This window comes from Otolemur garnettii, unplaced genomic scaffold (genome assembly GCF_000181295.1).
Source record: "Otolemur garnettii isolate 467f Iridium unplaced genomic scaffold, OtoGar3 scaffold00001, whole genome shotgun sequence".
Taxonomy (NCBI): domain Eukaryota; kingdom Metazoa; phylum Chordata; class Mammalia; order Primates; family Galagidae; genus Otolemur; species Otolemur garnettii.
The window spans coordinates 56,024,163-56,038,870 of NW_003852396.1; the positions used below are offsets into that span (position 1 = coordinate 56,024,163).

At 36.6% G+C, this 14,708-nt stretch overlaps 1 pseudogene; it reads left to right on the forward strand.

The window, feature by feature from the left end:
• The first annotated feature begins 13,725 nt into the window (after positions 1-13,725).
• On the forward strand, positions 13,726-14,431 carry LOC111723403 (annotated as a pseudogene).
• The last annotated feature ends 277 nt before the right edge of the window (positions 14,432-14,708 follow it).

Consider the following 14,708-nt stretch of genomic DNA (forward strand, 5'->3'; position numbering starts at 1 on the left):
TTCCAGCATGGCGTATTCTTTTACCTTTTCTTCTTGACAGCAGATAAGTAAACCAGGGCTTAGGAGTAGAAAATTTGCCAGATATACATTAGTGGAGACTTTGTGTGTAACAAGTCTTAACTGGTTTGCTACAGCTTACATGAACAAAAGGTCTACAAACCAGCCTTTCATCTTAGAAATATATATTCCTTACAAGCTGTGGTCATCAGATGTGAAATATTCTGAACATAGATAAGGAGCTTTTCCCAGTCCTTATTAAATGTATAAAGTCAAGTTTTTGTTTCACTTCAGCTATTTAAGCCTTGTTTTTTTTTTTTTTTATAATTGTCATTGATAGAACAGTGTAATGTTGATGGACTATGAAACATGGTTAAGAGGATCAACATTATGGAATAATTGTGGTGGTCTGCATCTATAGATGTTTTTGTTAAATGACCATATCGTCTATATCTTTCAATTGGACACGTATCACTCAATTTCTGTGCATTGAAAATGTAAATGTATGAATTGGCCGAGGAAAGCATTATGTCACTAATGTTTGCTTCTGACTGGGCAGGTGAACAAACTATCAATCAAGGTTCCTGGCTGGAAGCAACAGAACTCATCTCTGGCCCTAACAGAGAGGTGGTGCCCTGGAGAGACATCAGGGGTGCCCAGAATGGACAATTGTGTAGTAGTCTAAGGCTTAGACAATAGGGATCTATAGGTCACATAACAGGAAATTTAGTCAAAGTCAGGGTGTAGCTACCATTTTTCTTTTTCTTTTTCTTTTTCTTTCTTTTTTTTTTTTTTTGAGATAGACCCTCAAACTGTTGCCCTGGGTAGAATGCTGTGGCGTCACAGCTTATAGCAGCCTCCGACTTTTGGGCTCAAGTGAGCCTCTTGCCTCAGTTTTTCTATTTTTGGTAGAGATGGGGTCTTGCTTTTGCTCTGGCTGGTCTTGAACTCGTGAACTCAAGCAATTTACCCAACCTCTGCCTCCCAGAGTCTTAGGATGACAGGCATGAGCACTGTGCCTGGCCTAACGAGATCTTGACCCATAAGCTCTGCTGATGGTTGGGATCACTTGCTTCCCCCTGCTCCTTTTTTCCTTATCCTCTGCATTTCCCATTCAAGATTCAGAGTTCCAGAACAAATGCCTTGTTAGCAAAGCCTGGCTCACTGGCCTGTTTTATGATACAGGAAGTTAGAGTCAGTTCTCTAACTTCTGTGATTTTGGATAAGAACAGCAAAGGGAGGAAACCCCTAGGAACTGTACTTCCAGTGTGTTGACACACAGGGAGGGACTGATAAAAAATGTGGGAAATGGATAATGGTCAGCCAAAAATTGACAAATGTCTATTCCAAAAGCAACATTGTTTGGAAGTCATGACGTACTTTTAGACTGGCTCTTAGTATTTTATAAGTGTGAGACCTTGGCTAAGTCCCTTTTCCCTTTTTATCAGTCCAAAATAATAAATTGACTTAGAGAAGGAATGGGAAGTAGGTGGTGATTACACTGTCATCCCTTTTTTCCTATAGCAGATGTCACTAATCAATCATTGTATGCTTCCCTTCTGAGACCAGACTTGGCTCAGGCAGCAACTACCAATTTATTAGAGTTGACAGAAGAAATAAAACCTTTCAAACATCTCTGAACTAGAGGTCATTACATTTCCTTAGGTTCTCAACCTGTGGGTCGTGACTCCTTTGTAACAATGAAAATATATCCTGCATATCAGATATTTACATTATGATTCATAACAGGAGCAAAATTACAGTTATGAAGTAGCAACAAAAATAATTTTATAGTTGGGGGTCACCACAACATGAGGAACTGTATTTAAGGGTCATGACATTAGGAAGGTTGAGAACCACTGTCTTAGAATGTCGATGTTCTTTGAAGTTCCAGGACCAAGAAGTATTGTTAGTTGTGTTATTTTAGAAAATCAGAAAAAAAAAAAACATAGACTAAGTGGTAATAGACTTGTAATATAGTTAGTCCAGTAATATCTGATTTAAGTGAAAGAAAATATTTTTGAACTTGACTAGCTTTCATTATGAATGTTGAGATGTCAAAGGAAAACTTTATTCTGGAATGTCCTGAATATGGAATGTCCTGTTCATTCTCTGCCATTAATCGAAAGAAAGTCTTGAGATCATAAAGATTATTCTTAGAACAAAAGAAATATTAGGAACTAGTCTGTTTAAACACCTGAATTATAGTGTTGATAGTAAATAGATATAACATTATAATGTAATGGTGAGACATTACTATTAAGCATGAATTATATTGTTAATGGTAAAAGAATTACTCTTTAAGTCTTTTAAAGTTTATAGCATTTAAGATCTGAATGGCTGAAAAGGCTGAAAAATCTATCCTAGAATTCACTAAAATATAAGTGATTAAACCTAATCTCAGTTTAAACTATTGTATCCGAGTAAATAGATTTGTTTAGCACTTTTTTTGTTAACTAATCTATTTTAGCAGTGAATTGTCGTAAATTTGTTTAATACAGTTGCTACCTCAACATTCATGTTTAGGCTTTATGTAAGTTATTCAAAACTCAGTCATTCCCCATCACCATTGCCCTAGTGAAACTTCCCTCCCTGTGAGATTGTTTGCAATATAGCCCACTTGTTCTTCATCGTCCTGATCCAAAGGCCAATACAGCCCATAGTGGCTGACCAATACAAACCCAGTGGTTATACCTGACTGGTATAAATGAGTTCCCCCTCCACACGTATTTCCTTTAAATTAGCTGATTTAAAACCCCTGAGGCAAGCAAAGAAGCCTAGGCCCACAGATCTTTTCTTTCTTTCTTTTTGCAGTTTTTGGCCAGGGCTGGGTTTGAACCTGCCACCTGCGATATATGGGGCCAGCGCCCTACTCCTTGAGCCACTGCCCAGCCTAGAGGTCTTTCTTTCTCTTGTTCTCTCCTACTGGTTGAGTACCTGCTGTCCCTGGACTTCTTCATGGCCCTCCTGGACATCCTCCTTCTCTTGTGGACCCGTGAGTAACATACGGATTCTGTTATTTCATGTGTTTTGTTGTGCCGTCTCCTCTGCGTTGCACCTGACCAATACATCCAGACCTAACTCCCTTCCTGGTTAGGGTTCTCCTAGAAGGTGGGGATCTTGGTAGGAATAAACTGGATACAGGCCAGATGAGAGCTGTCCAGGCTTCTGCCAGGATAAAAAACTTCCTGCATTTTAGTTTGTCCATCTGGATTACGAAATATCCTGTAAAAGGCACACCATAAACATCCACGACCACTTCCCCTGGTGTCCTATAAGGTCAGGGCTAGAATTTATAGTTGCTCTCCAAAAAGAGGCCTTGAGATCAAACTAGAGGAAAATCACCACAAATTGTTTTTAAGTAGACCTTTTCTTTCCTTTTTTTTTTTTTTTAAAACATTGAGCTATTCAGGATAGATTGCTTTGCATATTAAAGTGAATGACATCAGGAAGAATGAATGACAACAATGTCCAGGAATTACTAGTCGCCAGTGGTAAGAAGCACCCTTTCTCTACCCAAGAGGTTTCTATTTTCTTCCTAGTGGGCTGTTGTTTGTGTTCATCTATACTCCAAAGTTTTGGAATGATAAAAACTTGTAGTACAGCCTTGAACCCTGCCAGGACAATATCTTTCTAATTCAAGGGGAATTTATGGCATTAACACTGCAAAGTGTGTTTATCCAAACAATTTTGGGGCACTAACTTTCTGTAAGGGACCTAGAACATAGGTAGTTCCTCTGGGGGCCCTGTGGTAGCTCCTGGGCTGCACGTTCTTCCCTTTCCTATGTGTGAGTGCCCTTCAGCAAGTCAGTTCTGCAGCCATCAGTAAATCTGGGGTCCATTTCTGTACTCTCTGAATCTAGGTTGGACATGTGTCTTGTTTGGTCAAAGGCTTGTTAGCAAGTGTGATGTAAGCAGAGGCTCGAGATGTACTTTGGGATTTATCCTTTGCTGTTCTCAGGAACACTGAGATTACCTCCACGTGTGTTAGCCTGTGCTAGCTTCCTGAATGATGAGAGAGACATAGTCGTATTTTCTCCATGGCTTCAGTTAACGTCTAGTCAATCATTAACCATGTCAGTGAGGTCTTCCAACACTATTCAGCTCCCTCTGAGCCAGCCCATTAGGAACTATACAGTTAACACAATCATAAGAAATAAGTCATTGTTTCAAGACATTACATCTTGGGGTTGTTTTCAGTAGCAAAATAAAGCCTTACTGGTTGCTTTTAATGTCTTCATCACTCACTCAGGATGGGTCTGCCTACCCTCATAGGCATGGAGCAGGGGGAATCTTCAGTAACTCCTCAGGCCTTCACACTGATTGACAACAGAATGCATCTTTCAGTGCACTGGAAGAGTAACATTGCCTTTTCCATAATTTTTCTTTAAAACTCACTTTGGGCCTTGGGATTTTCATCATTTTAAAAACAAACATGTTAGTTAGGTCTACCAATGATACAGGTGTAAAAGGCTTTAACATCTATGGGGAAAACTTCTTAAAGTTACGAATCCCAAATTATTGCAAAAATAATGTCTCATCTTATTCAGGATGAATCTGCCACATCAATTTCCGAAGAGTAGAAAGGCTCAAGAGACCAAGAGAGTCTCAGAGAGAAAAGGGGCCCCAAGAGATTTAAACAACACACGATCCTCCGAATGTAGACAAAGAGATACATTTGTTGGGAGGCTTTATAACGTTCTTTGAGAAATTCTGCTGGAGAGCCTGACATTCCCAGCTGTATCTCCTTCTGTATCCCAGGACCAGGTGAGTTGTGTCTGCTGTCCTCCACCCTCAGGTGTTTCTAAGACATCGGTCAGTTTTCTTGGGGAAGAGTCATCCTCACACGCAGAGTTCTTTCCAGAATGTTCCTTTGTTTTAACCGTGCATCTCCGTCCCATTTTACCATTGGCACCTTAGTTTCTGTATGTACATTACACTTCTCTAGCATTTCTCTTTGTGCTTTGGAAATGGTTTTCCAGTGGAAAATTGGCTCAAGACATGTTTGGAAGAATAGCTAAACGAAGGATGGTAATCTATGGTCAGAGATAGTGCCTAAATCATGTATTACATCTGGGTTTACGCAGAGCCTCTGTTGTGTTCCTTATCATATTTCTGTAACGTGATAGTGATTTGGGGGCCGCAAACATGCTGTTTATGCAGTTCGGAAATGTTTAAGGCTGGTATTATGTCAATTACTGCATCTTAGGAACTCTGGAGAAGTTGACAGAAAGCACCAGTTTTGTGACTAGGCATGTAGTAATATTGGTGTTGTGTTCTTTACAATTAAATTACCCAGACTCAGTGCAGAACCAGTGTTCCATGCAAAAGTGGGAAGAGCGTCAGCATGGTTTTTATGGTGGCTTGGTAGTGAAGCGTTCTGGTAAGAATTCTCTTTAGTTTGTAAAAGTGATCAAGGATAAGACTCATACAAAAGGCCTCATCATTTTCGGTCCAACACCCCTTGGAAGTGACACGTATTGTGAAATATTTTCTTTAGAAATCAGTAGCACTTGTGAATACATTTATTCTGGATTACTTGGTCTAAGTACCCTCTGACATTTTTTTTCCCCTCCAGATTTTTCCCTCTGAAATAAATGTATTGAAACGTCTATTATCTGATAACTCTGAGAAAGGTCTTGCAAAATCTACTGGCTTCTGAAAATGTGGCAGCAGTTACAGAGGTATCTCACAAAAATATATTCTCTTAACTTCTTCCCAGTTGGCACTGGCTATATCAATAGAAAAAAAAACACTAAGAGAAATATATTCTGTCTTAACAAGGGATAAAGCAAATTGTAACCTATACTTCATAACTTGGGATCCTTTCTTCTTTCTCAGAATGACAACAGAAAAAAAAAAAGAATAAGGCACCTGGGAATAAAATTGACTATAGCTGATTATAATAAGCTAATAGGCTCTGAAAGAGAAACAGGTGTTTCTGTCTATTGCTAAAAAGCCACTTAAAACCTGGGTACTGGCGTCTGTAGCTCAGTGGCTTGGATACCAGTCACATCCACTGAGGGTGGTGGATTTGAGCCCAGCCCAGGCCAGCTAAACAACAATGACAACTACAACAAAAAAATAGTCAGGTGTTATGGTGGGTGGGTGCCTGTAGTCCCAGCTACTTGGGAGGCTGAGGAATGAGAATTGCTTAAGCCCAAGAGTTAGAGGTTGCTGTGAGCTGTGATGGCACAGCACTCTACAGAGGGCAACATAGTGAGACTCTGTCTCAAAAACAAACAACAATAACAACAAAACAACCAAATAAAAAAACCTGGGTACTAATGCTGTGTGCTCTCTTTTCAATTATGCCTGGTATAGTAGTTCAGAATCAAATTCTGTTCTTCCCCAATTCTTTCTTGACTCGTGGGTGGGGACATCTAGGTTCTCAATGTGATCTGTAACTTCCCAGTAGGATATTTGCTTAAACGTATTTCTATATAATCAAAATTAGGCTTACAGCATCATTAAGCCTCTCTACTCTTTGCCTGGGAATGATGAGAACATAAGCTGTGCTCAAGGGATCTTTCCTACGGGGCCAAAGTGTAGAATCACCTTCTCACCCAACTGTCCTAAAGACAGTGATTTCATTAGCTTCTGGAATTATAACAAAAAAAGAATTGTGGATTCCATATTTAATTTTTTTTGGTAGGTATTCACTGAGTATCTTGTGTAGTATTTGAAAAGTCCTGTGCTGGTCAAATTGCGATTCAAAAGGAGTAAGATTAGAGCTGTGATCTTGGAGTAGAATAAAGTGAAGGCAGAAGTGCAAACACTGTTCAGCTCTCAAGGAGGGTTTAGGTTTTGATAAAGTGGGAATATGGCACTTGGACTTAAGGATCCAAACTAACTCCTTCTTACAAATGATAGACCACTTCTCTGTCCTGTCTGTGAGCATGATGCTTTCATTTGTAATAGTTTTTATTGAGTACCTCCCAGTATTCATTTACTTGTTTATTTAAGACCTGCTTATTGAGCATCTATGTGCCTGACATTGTTCTAGCCTCTGAGGATAGAGCAATGAACACGATCAAGAAAACTCTGTATTTTGTGGAATTTTTCTAACAGTGGGAAAGGGCAGAAAATATAATGAAGTTAATATATAACAAGTTAAGTTGAGAAAAAACAGTGTAGAAAAACAAGGCAGAAAAGTTGGGTAGTGAGTGGTATATGTGTTAGGGGATGTCAATTTTAAATTGGACAATGGCTGAGATTGTTGTTTGGATAAAAAGTAGTAAGTGTGGTGGGTGTACTTATAGAATTAAGCTAAAGGCTGAAACTTTAAATATAATTTTAACTCGCTTGAAATTCTTATTGTATTTGCCTTTCTTTATATTTATAAAACAGAAGAAAAATGATTTTATAATTAGCTGCTTTGAAAACAATATAACTAATGTTCCAACATATACATGTATCATTCTCAAGAATATTCTATGGCATGCATGTGAACGGTTATAGTTGGAAGTGCCCAGAGGGATTAAAATTATTATGTATACAAGGAATCTGCCAATTTGTTTAATTTTTTATTTTGAGCCTATATTTGGATTTTGTTATGTTCTTTAATCTGTGTGTCTATACATATGCCAATATTTTACTGTGTTAAGCATTATTTTTACTGTTTTAAGTATTATCAGTTTCTGGTTGTTTTATCTAATTCCTTTTTAATCAGCCTTTATTTTCAGTAATTTTTTGACAAAATTAGTTCTTTTTTTTTTTTACATAAACTTTAGAATCTACTTGATTCCACAAACTCTCAGTATTTTTTTGGTGATTTTCTGCAGTTTATTGAATCAAAGGATATCATTTTGAAATGTACCACCCTTCTCTACAAGAGAAGACTATTTTTTGCACTGTTTTGAATATTCCTTTGTGTAAAACAGTCCATGTGCCAGGATTGTAGGCAATGAGATAAGAATAAAAATGAAGGCTAAATATATAGAATATTCAGAACAATTTGATGTAATTTTGACATCCACTGTAGTTGATCATATTTTTCAAAAGTTACCTAGCCATGTTAAATTAAAAATGAAAAGATCGATCTTTCACAAGTACAGTTGGAGAGACACTGGTGCAAAACCCCGCACTAGTTTTGTTGTTCTTATTTCATGATTGCTTCGTTTGTTGATACGAATACGCCTACATAAATGTCATCATATCTGTGTTCTTTGTAAATTTTTTCTTATTTTCCTTTTGTTTGGCCATTTTCTTTTTGTCTCTCCTATTTCACAGATCCCCTTTCCTACGATTAGCCATGTTAATGATTAGGCATTGTTCCGCATTTTACTTAGAAAAATGTTAAGTAGCTGTGGTCAAAGCATGCAAACATTTACTTCTCCTGAACGTTAGCAGTACTTTGTTAGAGTTTGGAAATGAGATATGTATATTTATGGTGTTCAGAAAGTATCTTTGTATTCCTTTTTTCCCTTAAATTTCAAAATAAAATATAGTTTAAACTCCATCAAATGTATTTTTTAGCTTCTATGATGATAATCTTATAATTTTACTTTAAAGCCTATCACAATGATGAATTATATACTTCGGTTTCCTAATACGGGACCATCTTTGCTATCCTGTAATAAGTCCTGTATGTTGATCACAGTGCCTTCCTATTTTAATGTTCCATTATATTCTGCAGTTTTTGGCTGGGGCTGGGTTTGAACCCACCACCTCCGGCATATGGGGCTGGTGCCTTACTCCCTTGAGACACAGGCGCCACCCAATGTTTTGTTGTATCTGTCAATACCTTATTTATGACTCTTGATGTTTTTTGCATGCATCGTTGAGATTTCCTTGGAGTGGTCTTTTTTCTTCTTGCCTTATAATAGTGTTATGTTAGTATCATAAAAATCAAATTGAAAGTATGTCACTTCTTCTGAAAATAGCTTTGGAGTTAATTATTCCTTAAATAATTGGTATAATCCTTTTGTCCAACTGTCTAGCTCCAATGTGTAGGGGTATAGTGGAGGTGGTGTTGCTCTTTGACAGTTTTTTTTTTCCTCAAGAGATTAAGTACAAAATCAAGTTTAGTTATTACTTTCCTCTGAAAAATGATCTGTTTTAGAATTTACTCATATAATGTTTAAAAATTATTTTCATATAACCTCTGCAGTTTCTTATTTTTAGTTTTCTTTCCATTGTTGTCTACTTTTGCTTCATTTTTTAAAAGAGATAGGCATTTTTGTACAATTATTAGATTTAGATTTTGTTTTCTTAAAGCATTCATTTTTGCTGTTTAAGGTCTTCATTTTATTTTCGCTAGTTTTACCATATCCTATCAAAAATATCTTGTGGTAGATGGCTATTTCTCTTATTTTTACTCTCCACTATTTATGGATATAAGTATTGAAGGCTATAAATTTTCTTCTGACAATTTGAGCTATAAGGCATATTTATTTGGTATTTATCTCTTCCTTATTATTAGTTTATATTATTATTAACATACTTTTAATGTTTAGCTTTTCTAGGAAAAGCTGTTTAGAAGAAAGAAAATTTTGTTTTGTTTGTAATTTTGTGGTTGATGTTTTTAAAAATTAGTACTAATTCTATTTTCTTAAGAATTTGAAGTATTTTGGTTATTACTAATATATAAGCAATTTTTTTTGCACATGCATATTCCAGGAGTGCTTAAAGCCATATAAAACTTTTTGATATCTATATGCACATTCTGTTATTTGATAATTTGTTTTTTACTTATATTTTTTTCTCATTGATTTACTCAGATAAACAGTTATAAAATAAAAATTTTCACTACCAGTATACATTAGGGTATTTTCTTATGATTCCTGTGTTTTTATTTTATTTATTTTGATAACATTATTTAGTTAATAGTCAAGACGTCTTACCGAAGATTGCATTCTGTCATTTCACAGAACCCATCTTCGACTTACTATGTTTTATCTTGAATCAAATGTGGTTGATATTGAGGATAACGCTAGCTTTTTTGGGGGGGGGGGTGTTGTATTTTATTGATATGCCTTTTATTTTCAGTTATTCTGAGTTATTTAGGTGTTCTTATAGGTGGCATAGGCCTGGGTTTTATGTTGAAATAAATCAGATATTTAATGGAGGAGTTTAGTTTACTTATTAAAACGCATATTACAATTTTTCCCATATTATCTATGCTGTGTTTACTCTTGAGCGCTACTCAAAAAAATTTTTACTGTATGTTCTACTTTATTTTACGCATATCTTCTTAAATGTGTTTTTTTCTATTGCTGCTTCACTAAAATGACTCATGCATCCTTATTTATTCTGAGATATTAATAAATATTCTTAGGTACTTATAAATGGCATGTATGAATATAGAACGTATGACTATATAAATGTATGTGGTATACTTATTAATATATATGATGCGTATATATCACATATATACAACAGATATATTTTTATGTACATTTATATACCATCTAAGAATAAATAAGGATGCAATAGTCATTTTAGAAAAGTAGCAATTGGAAAAAACCCTAATATATATACATATTAGAAATACATATATATATTCCTGCTAAGGATCTTTGCTTTTCTGCTTAGCATACTTCTGGTTTTCTACAGCAAGCAATTCTCTAATTCTATGCATACCTTTGAATCAAGGTATCCAGCAATTGATCAATTCAACTATAACACTTCATGAAATTATTGTCAGATAACAGGTCAAGGGTTCAGTTTCATAAGACTGCCTCTACTTGACATGCCAATCCTAAGCCCTAGGCCTCCTGAACTTCTGACCAACTAACTATATATTTGGAGTTTCCATGACTCCTTCCTTGGTTTTAGTAATTTCCTAGAATGGATCACAGACACCGGGAAATTATTATATTTGCTATTACCGGTTTATTGTAAAAAATATTAAAAGGACACAGGTGAACAGACAGATAATAGGGTTCATAGGATGGGGTCCTAAAGGGTTCTGGATACAAGAGGGTCTTTCCTCATGGAGTTCCACATAGACAATTTTTATCTACTCCATGGCATTATTTTTCAAGCAATCATCTAATTGTCATTTTTGGTCATCTTTTAAAAAAATTAGTATGTGAAGAGGCATCGTGATTTTTAAAAATTATTAGTCATATTTAAATTCACAAATGATGTTCTTCTAAGACGAAGTATCACAGAGAGTCCCTGGTGTTTCAAAGCCAGGGCTGTGTTGTAAGCCGGGGAGCATGTTCACCTCCCTTCTCCATGACAGAGCGCTGAACGTGGGCAGCTGTGTACAGAGTTTCTATCCACGGTATTGACAATGCTTTGGGTGAGTTGAGGCATCTTTATGAGTTTTCCTTGAGCCTATCTCCTTAAGCTTCAGGTTGGTGCTAAAATGGGTCTTCTGAAAATTACACTGGTAAACTCCATTCCCAATGCCTAAAACAAGGAATGCTAGTTTTTTCCTCTCATATTATGTCTACCTTGGAGAAGGATGTTCTGATGCCTCTCCCTCTTGAGGTCTCCAGCTACAGCTACGGTTTCACTGGTGTCTTTTAGCTTTGCCCTTTGCCCTTCACTGCATTTGGCAACCCTTTCTCAACAGTGGGAGTTCTACATTTTAGTTTCATCAAAGACATAAATTACATTTGCTTCTCTTATTTTGGATGATTTCTTAAGGATGATAAAGCATGACCTTTATATCACAATTTAAAATATATAATCACTACTTTTGATAATCCTATTTAATTTCCGGCATGGATTTTTTTTTTTCAAAAAGTCTTTCTCTGAGGCTGATGTACTTCTCTTATTAGGCATTATGGGGATGGGAAAGTATAAATTTTTCATTTGCTTTCAGTGAGGCTGCTAGCCTAGGTTCTCTTGCAGTGATTTTCTTTTAGTAAGGTTTGGTCTTCATCTTTAATTTTATTTCAATCATTATTTTCACTGATATCTGCTGGTATTGATTAAGTATTGATAATAGAGCTATCTGAGAGTTATTATGTTGGACTTCAAAGAGGAAAACAGGGTTTCCGAAAATGAAATCAATTGTGTATATTTGGAAAAAAAGAAAATGAGGAATTCTTGTGTCATAAAGCTCTATTTTAGTAAAATCGCTTCTATGTTGACATTTTTTTCATAATATGTGCTATACCGTGTATGTTAGTAATAATCAAGGAAATCCTGAGGAAACTGAAAAAAACTTTAATGCAGCTTCTTCTTTTTTTTTTTTATTTTCAGAGAAGCTAAGGAATCATTTTAAAAGCAAGAACCTAAAAAGATGATTACCTCAATTTGTGCCACTTTTGCAGATATGTTCCATAATACCATCTGACTGGCTCAAGAAATCCAAATATCCAAAAACTCTTGCAATTTTTGTCATATAAAGTGAAGTTTTGATAAAAAAAATCAGCAATAAAAGTGTGGCAGAAGTTTATAGATATGGTTTAGGCACCCAGTTCACTTTGGAAAATCCGGTTAGGAGACGTATAATTTCGATTCAAAGTGTAACAATGGGGTGGTGCCTGTGGCTCAAAGGAGTAGGGTGCCAGCCCCATATGTCAGAGGTGGTGGGTTCAAACCCAGCCATGGTCAAAAACTGAAATAAATAAATAAATAAAATAAAAAAAAAAGTGTAACAATGTTCTGATTGCCTTTTGGAAAGTTTTTTTTTTTTCTTTTGATTACAAAAAAAATCTTGTTGTTTTTGGTATTCTAATTTTGTCAGTCCCTATCTTATTAATGAGGTAAAGGCCCCTGTCTCACAGGCCCTAATGAACCACTCAGGTTCAGCCTAAAACTACACATTAACAAAGCACTTAGTTGGCTTGGCGCCTGTGGCTCAAGTGGCTAAGGCGCCAGCCACATGCACCTAAGGTGGTGGGTTTGAATCCAGCCCAGGCCTGCCAAACAACAATGATGGCTGCAACCAAAAAATAGCCGGGCATTGTGGTGGGCACCTCTGGTCCCAGCTACTTGGGAGGCGGAGGCAGGAGACTCGCTTGAGCCCAGGAGTTGGAAGTTGCTGTGAGCTGTGATGGTACAGCACTCTACCCAGGGGGACGGCTTGAGGCTCTGTCTCAAAAAACAGAAAAAACAAAAAAACAAAACACTTAGTTGATACCTGGGACCAAATAGTCTATTGTGCAATGGCCTTAAAGTTTGCTTCTCAAAGCATGGAAAACACTATTGAAACCTAAATCGGGGATCTTGAGTAAATGCTGTAAGTAGCTCTGAAAATCGAGGCTGCAGACATGGAAAGCAATCAGGCCACTCATAATTACTATGCCCCTTGAATTCTAGTAATTTATGAGGAAAGAAAACAAATCTAGTTACTCATCCTCTTCCTGAATGAAATGTGCTCTGCACTTCAAATGCAAATTATTACCCTTCATCTAAGTTGTTGATTTAATGATATTCTATTTCCCAAGCTCATTCTCGTGTCACTGACAATGAACAGGATTAATCTCATGATTAAAAAGTGTTCTCTGTTATATTTGAGTTTATTTCAGAATAGTTTGCATTAAAATGTTATAAAATGAGAATTTTTTTTTTACATATTTGTACAGAAATATTAAAAAGTTGATGTTTCCTTATCAAGAGGCATGTTGCAAATATATGTATATGATACTTCCTGCCCAGGGAACTCAAAATATCTTTGAGGATGTCAGCATATAAAGAAAACCCACTAGACAACAGGACATTAGGAAAAATTGAAATGGTATCATGAGATATTCTTGAAAGGTATACATTAAACCTTCTTTTGTTCTGGTAAAGTTTAGAGGATAATGTTCTCCTAAAAATGACATGCACGTGGCTGGGCAGGCCTTCTTTCTTCTGGCCAAGTGTTGTCCACATGGTAGAAGCTGGCCAAATGTGACCTGCATCTCCACTAGGCCTCATGCTGGAAGGCCAGTCACAACTGTAGACATCATTGATCAGAGCAGGGCTTTGCTGGATGGACATTGCTTCAGGTAAGAAGACAGACCTTGCCTTGCAAATGCATGTAGCTCACCGGCTTCATCAAGTTCTCACATGGTGCTTGTCAGAATTATGTCTGACACGCCTGGTCGACAGATATCAGTACAAAATGGGCAGCTACAAGATGGGCCAAGAAGTTTGAAGCCTGAGAGAAGAAAGCCAAAATGACAGATTTTGATCATTGTAAAGTCAGGAAGGCAAAGAAAATGAGGAAGAGAATAATCAGGAATAAAGTTAAGAAGCTTCAAAAGGCAGCTCTCCTGAAAGCTTCTCCCCACAAAACACTTGCTATGGGTGCTACTGGTTAAGTTCCAGCAGAAAAGACCATTGCAGGCAAGAAGGCTCCAGCCCAGAAGGTTTCGCGCAGAAAGCTCAAAAGGATAGGAAAGCTCTGAAAGCACTTGCCTCAAAGGCATCTGGCAAGGAAGTATGCGAGGCTATTATGAAAGGAATGAGGATTCTTTATGACATGTTGGCAAAAATTACAAGCGAAGTATATTGTTTTAAGTACTGGGCTTTCTTTCTTTTGTAATAATTGGGCAGTTTAATTGAAACTTTATATACTTTTCTGCCCTCACTTTGTAGCTATATCAATAAGTTAAATTTTCCCTGGTGTTTAAAACATTATAAATGTCAACTCTGTTACAACACAGGGACACTTTAGGTATATTCTTTGGGGAACCTTAATGAAACATTTTGAGTGGTTGTCCATTTTTGAAAAATTGTTTTTCCATTTATGGGTTGAAGGACACTTGGGTTGCTTCCATGTCTTGAGCTCCATGAATTGAGCTACAATAAACATTCTAGTG